Source organism: Herpailurus yagouaroundi, unplaced genomic scaffold, assembly GCF_014898765.1.
Source record: "Herpailurus yagouaroundi ecotype Mexico unplaced genomic scaffold, PumYag 250, whole genome shotgun sequence".
Lineage (NCBI taxonomy): Eukaryota > Metazoa > Chordata > Mammalia > Carnivora > Felidae > Herpailurus > Herpailurus yagouaroundi.
The window spans coordinates 12,348,994-12,354,899 of record NW_024412467.1 but is presented as its reverse complement, the minus strand read 5'-3'; the positions used below and the strand labels follow the sequence as shown (position 1 = coordinate 12,354,899).

General features: G+C 55.2%; 1 long non-coding RNA gene across 2 annotated transcripts in view; it reads left to right on the top strand.

Annotated features, from left to right (window-relative positions):
* The first annotated feature begins 77 nt into the window (after nucleotides 1-77).
* The window catches only part of LOC121020468 (uncharacterized), a 7,498-nt gene continuing 1,669 nt past the window's right edge, over nucleotides 78-5,906 (top strand). The window contains exons 1-3 of one of the 2 annotated variants that reach the window (XR_005786146.1): nucleotides 78-544; nucleotides 776-1,147; nucleotides 3,717-3,845. This is a non-coding gene — a long non-coding RNA (uncharacterized LOC121020468). Of the gene's footprint in view, nucleotides 1,148-3,716; nucleotides 3,846-5,906 lie in introns of both variants that reach the window. The other variant, XR_005786145.1, reaches the window with a different exon arrangement.

The window sequence follows — 5,906 nt, the reverse complement described above, 5'->3', positions numbered from 1 at the left end:
CCAAGTTTAACATTTTGTTTTTGCTCTCTGTTCCCCCTCGTCTGGTTCCCCCCTCTTTTTTCTCTTCCCCCCCCCCCCCCCCCCCCCCCCGGCCCCGCCAAAGACATGACTACAAATAATTAAGGATCTCAAGATAAGATCATTCTGGATTATCCAAATTGCCACTGACTCCAATGACAAACGAGTATCCTTAAAAGAGACAGGAGAAAAGCAGAGGGGAACAATCAGAGGAGAGGGGGCCACGTGAAGACAGAGGCAGAGGTCGGAACAAGGCAGCCACGAGGCGAGGAAGGCTTGGGGCCACCGGGAGCTGGAAGAGGCAAGGAAGGGTCCTTCCCCAGAGCCTTCGGAGGGAGCGCGGCCATGCTGACCCCTCGGTTTGGGACCTGAAGCCTCCAGAACAGCGGGAGAAGACGTTTCTGTTGCTCCAAGCCATCAAGTTTGTGGTGATTTGCTACAGCGGTCCTAAGAGACCCAGACACCGACGCACAGACACGCGCACACACGGTTCTGCCCCCCAAAAGAATTGCAGAAAGAAAACTAAGTAGGGAGAAATACCCATATCCTGGTACTTCAGCTTGTGAAAACCTCGCGTGCGCAGAAAAGCCCCGTCTTCCCTACCTGAGGGAGGGATCCCTGGGAGGGATTGATTCTCTCCAAGTCTCTTTCTTTGCTCCCTCTCCCGGGTCAGAGAAAGGCCGCTGGATTCACTCAGCTGCTTTAAACAGTTGCCCGCTTGTTTTGCTTCCAAACTCACGTGCTCTCTCAATCACAGGGGAGCCTGGCTGAACAAAGCCTGACATGTCCTAGCTCTTGGGTCTGTGCCTGGAGTCGACAACCCTCACCAGGCAGGCTGAACAAAACTCCCAGGATGTCCCCGCAGAAGTCCCTCGGCTGCCTGCATGTGGCCCTCCCTTCCTTCCCTCCCCTGAAGACAGCGCAGCGTGTCTGGAGGCTCCATGGTGAGCGAAGAATGTTCTCCAAGTGGAATCATACAGGCTGCCTCCATAGCCCTGGTGGCTTCAGGAGGTCAAGGTCAAGGTGCACCCCCACCCCAGCTCTGGATAACCCAACTTTGAGAAAGGGTAGTCAGGGGTGTGGGGCAGCTTTGTTTACTGCCCCAAAGCGAAGCTTTCCTGAAGCCCAGGTGAGTGGCAATCCAAGATGTCCGAGAGCTCCCTCGTCTGAGTAAGGCCCAAAGGTTCCGCTGACCGGGGGTATGGCCCAGGGTAGCGGGTGTAGCCAGGTCACCGAGCGGGCCAGTCCGGGGGGCCACGCAGGCAGGAAAAATCCATGTTTCCTCACCACCCATTGCCCTTCCCCCCCGGACTTTCCCGCATGCCTGTCTGGTCCCGATGCTTCTCTGGTCACTTTTAGGCCCTCGTGGGCGGCCTCCCTCCCTTAATCTCGTTGAGTCTAAGATCAAAGCTTCAGTGCCTCCAGTTTCCAGCTGCTCACCCAGCAGCCCGCAGTGAGGAGAATGGCAGTGAGGTCTGCTTCTCTGCTACGTCTGTGTTCGTCTTCCCTTTTACACTCCTGTCTGCTCCCTGGGCTGCCTCGACCTCCCCTCCGGGCTGAGGGGGAGGGAGGAGAGACAGGGCGTGGGAGCCTCGTCGCTGCTGGCCTCTGGCAGGGCCGGGTGCCCCAACGTGAGCTCGGATCTTTGTGAGTTCTTTGACAGTGTCCCTCTGGGGGACCCCCTTTGGGGCCGTCCGTTCAAGGCATGGCTCCCTGGTGCACAGGTGCAGGTGACGACCCTTCTGAAGCTCTACCCTTCGCAGACCCTTCTCTTGTGCTCTCTTGCTGTTCCAGGCACCCCATTGGGAGTGCTCCCTTCAAGGCAGCTCGAGCCCCATGACCTTGTGCAGGGCCCGCTCTGGTCTGTGGGAAACGCTCTCTCCCTCTTCCGAGCTCTGGGAAAGCAGGCCGCTCCCCACCCCCATGCCCCCCCAACCTGCTTCTCCCCGCGCTCTCCCATCAGGGTGCCTCTGGTTGGACCGGTTTCCAGAACGCTGCAGGCAGGGGCCAGGCGCCAGTCTCTGTCTGCGTCCTCCAGACTCCGGGGTCACATCACGTTCCTCAAGGGGTTCCCTTACAGGCCCCTTGTCTGGCTTCAGGAAGGGAAAGAGAACAGGGAACCCCTCCCCTTCCTGCCTTCCCAGCCCCTCCAGACAGGCAGAAACCCTCTCCTCCACTCTTCTCCCTCATCATTGTCCCCCCACCCCCTGCAGGTGATGATACGCTTGAGGTCACAAACTTGGCTTCCCTCAGAAAGTCCCCCAGACATGGCGCAGCCCCTTTCGTTGAGCGTTGAAGGCACTGGCCGGCTTCCAGTCCCCTCCTTGGGCCATCAGCAGGAGATTCGCTGAGTATGCCACCAGGGCGTTCCCCTTGCTTCAGGCTTATCCTCCCACCCGCCATCTGCTGTTCCAGGGCCCCCTTGAAGCCCTTCCTGTTTGGGGCCCACGCCTCCTCCTTCAGGATGCGGCAAGCTTCCCCGTGGGATAATTCCAGTCCTAAGACTTGGACACTTGTGAACGGCGTCACCAGGTTGTGTCTGGCTGTCCAAGGGGTCCCCCTTTGCCCTGGGCTCCTGAAGGCTTCTGGGAGAGAGGGCTGAGATGGGCTCAGATCCGTGAAAAGGGGGACGAGGGCGGGGGGCCCGTGGTTACCTCCATTTCAGGGAGGTCTCTCTCCACCAGTGCCCCCTGGGCTTCTCAAGCACATAAAAGTGCCTCAGGGCTGCTCTGTGGAGTGCCTCTGTGGCCACACCCCGGGCTAGTCTATACTAGCGAAGGCATATCTCTCTTAATAGCTGTGTTTTGACCCCAGTGCTGATCAAACAATGGCCTGGCACTTTGATGCTAAGTCTGGTCACGGTGGCGCCACGTTCAAATAATTCTGCTTCGCCACAGAGAAGCAGCCTTCTCTCCGCCCCCTTCGGAGACAGGGGGAGGTACCCTGGGGAGGGGGTGGGAGACGGAAGCACACAGAGGAGGGAGCCCATCTCTGGTGACGATGGAGCCTGTGTTCCCCTGGGACCCTCGGGTGGTTTGCCTGGAGCGTCGTGTGCCCGTGGGCTGTTGGGGAGAAGGGGCAGTGGGGGCGGGGGTGATGCTGGAGAACCGAGCAAGGCACCGATGATGTGAGACCTTGCTGGCCACACCAGGGGTCCTAAAGTTCATCCTGAAGGCAGCGGGGTCTATTACAAAGTTCAAACCAGGGGGTTGGCATGATCAGCTTTGTGTTTTGGAAAGAACACTCTGGATTGCAGCACAAAGCATAGAGCGGATGAGGTGAGACTAGGTGGAGGCGGGGAGACCAGGGAGAGGCTGTTGCAGAAGCCCAGAGGCCGATGCTGAGCCTGGACTAAGGCCATGGCAGTGGCATAAAGACAGTGGGGTGAACGAGGAGGGGGGGCAGCCGGGTGGAATCAGCAGGGTGGGGACTCTGCAGGGGCGAAAGGAGGTTTAGGCAGCTGGGTAGATGGCGGCGCCCCACCCAGGGCAGGAGACACAGGAGGGGCACACGACGTGTGTGGGGATAGGTGGACCGGCTCATCCCCACCCTGCCAGGGATGGTCCTGGGCCCCCACATCCTTCAGTAGATGTGTCTCATGTAACTTGCTACCTAAAGCCCTGGTCCTGGTTTCCCTACAGAGCACTGTGCTTGTGGAATAATTCCCAAGACTGGCTCTTCCCGTCTTTCTCCGCCAGGGCCCTCTCGATGCGCTGGCCTCCAGGCCTGACCACCGTAGTGTTCCAAGGGGGACTTCAGATCTTGGCACGCTCCGTGGGCACACCAGTTCCTGTGAACTGAGACGTCCGTGTAGTTTGGAACGAAAGGTAACTTTTTAGGTCTGTACAGTGGGTTTTTGCCCCTTGGTTTAGTTCTCATTTGGTCCGGCATCTGGTGATACTAAGTCGGATCAAAGACCTGATTGTGTCAGAGTAACAACAGCTTTTTTAGCCCCTTCCATCCATCCTTCCTTCCTCTCTCTCTTTCTCTCCCTCTCTCCCTCTCTTTCTCTTTCTCCTTCTCCCTCTCTCTTTCTTTCCTTCTTCCTTCCTTCCTCCTTCTTTCTTTCTTTCTTTCCATTGCTTAGCACACTCAAAGCTTAATGACTTAATAGACTGAAGAAAACATCACCTCTGGCAGAGATTGGCTACATTTCAATCTGGTTTTCTCTTCCCTGCACCCTGGGAGGATGCATTTCCCAGCTGCCCTTGTAGTTAGGCTGGGGCCATATGACTGGGTTTGGGCCAAGGGAATGTGGCTGGGAGAGAGATGTGAGGGGTTTCTAGGCCTGGCGCGAAACCCCGTGTGCAGTGGCCCACGCTCTCCTGTGACAACCTTGGAAGGACTCGTGTTTAAGGTGGTGGCAACACAAGATGGAGAGAAATGAGATTCCTGAGTCACCCGTTGGAATCAAGTCACTGTTCCGCTTCAGATGTGACATGAACAAAGGGTGAGCCAATACCGTATCGAGCCACTGAGGTTTGGGGGTTGTTTTTTTGGGGTTATCCTGACTATCCTCGTTGGAATATACATATTCTATTATATGTAATATGCATAATGCATGTGTGTATATTGTTTTGTTTCGTCAGCTAATTCTTTTTATTTTCAATTTGTTTAATATTTATTTATTTATTTTTTAATTTTTTTTTTCAACGTTTTTTTATTTATTTTTGGGACAGAGAGAGACAGAGCATGAACGGGGGAGGGGCAGAGAGAGAGGGAGACACAGAATCGGAAACAGGCTCCAGGCTCTGAGCCATCAGCCCAGAGCCCGATGCGGGGCTCGAACTCCCGGACCGCGAGATCGTGACCTGGTTGAAGTCGGACGCTTAACCGACTGTGCCACCCAGGCGCCCCTAATATTTATTTTTGAGAGAGAGAGAGAACGGGGGAGGGGCAGAAAGGGAGGGAGACACAGCATCTGAGCTGTCAGCACAGAGCCCAACGTGGGGCTCGAACCCACGAACCATGAGACTTCGACCTGAGCCTGCGTCAGATGCTTAACCAACTGAGCCATCCAGGCGCCCCAGTTCAGCTAGTTCTTGAAGTGTGCACCCACGGACAGGTACATGCTTTGGGGAAAGTACTAGACCACACACAAGAAAAATAAAGTAGAAAGAAATCTTCATGCTTCTGGGCAGGATTGATTTTTAAAATTGGAAATATGATGATAACACTTCATGGCACGATGTCCGCGAGCCCCTCCGTCCAGACCAGCGCTTCTCTTGCAGGCTGAGCGGCTTTTTGTTATACCTCACATGTTCATCGCCGTCACCACGGGGACAGCTGGACACATCCCCCCTTCCCGGCTGAGGGGCCAGGGTGTGGGTGGTGGGGGCGCAGAAAGGATCGCTTGAGATGAAAGTGAGCCCTGGAGAAACCAAACCCATCGTATGGGTACGCAAATACTGGGGTTTCACCATTTGATTATTTTTCTCTTTTCGGGCCCCGGGAAGGGGGGGAATGAATTTCCTGCTCACTCGCAGATGTTCTCTTCATGATGTGGTCTCAGCAGAGTGGCAGAGGGAGAACCGAGTTTCTATGAAGGGTTCCTGCAGCTACAGGAAGGAAAAACGTCAGGGGGTGTAAGATTCTTTAGAAATGACTCAGACACAAAAATAAATTAAAGTTCATTTTTCATGTCCACACGTGTACACTTCAACGTGCACACACATCCACATATACACACATGCACACACATGCCCACATGTCCACACACATGCACATGCATCTAGACACACACACGCACACACACGTTCACAGGTACACAATACACATACATGTCCACACACACACACCCACCCACATGTCCACACACATGAGCACACACACACATAATCCATATGCATGTCCACATACATGCACACATGTCCAGATACACACACACA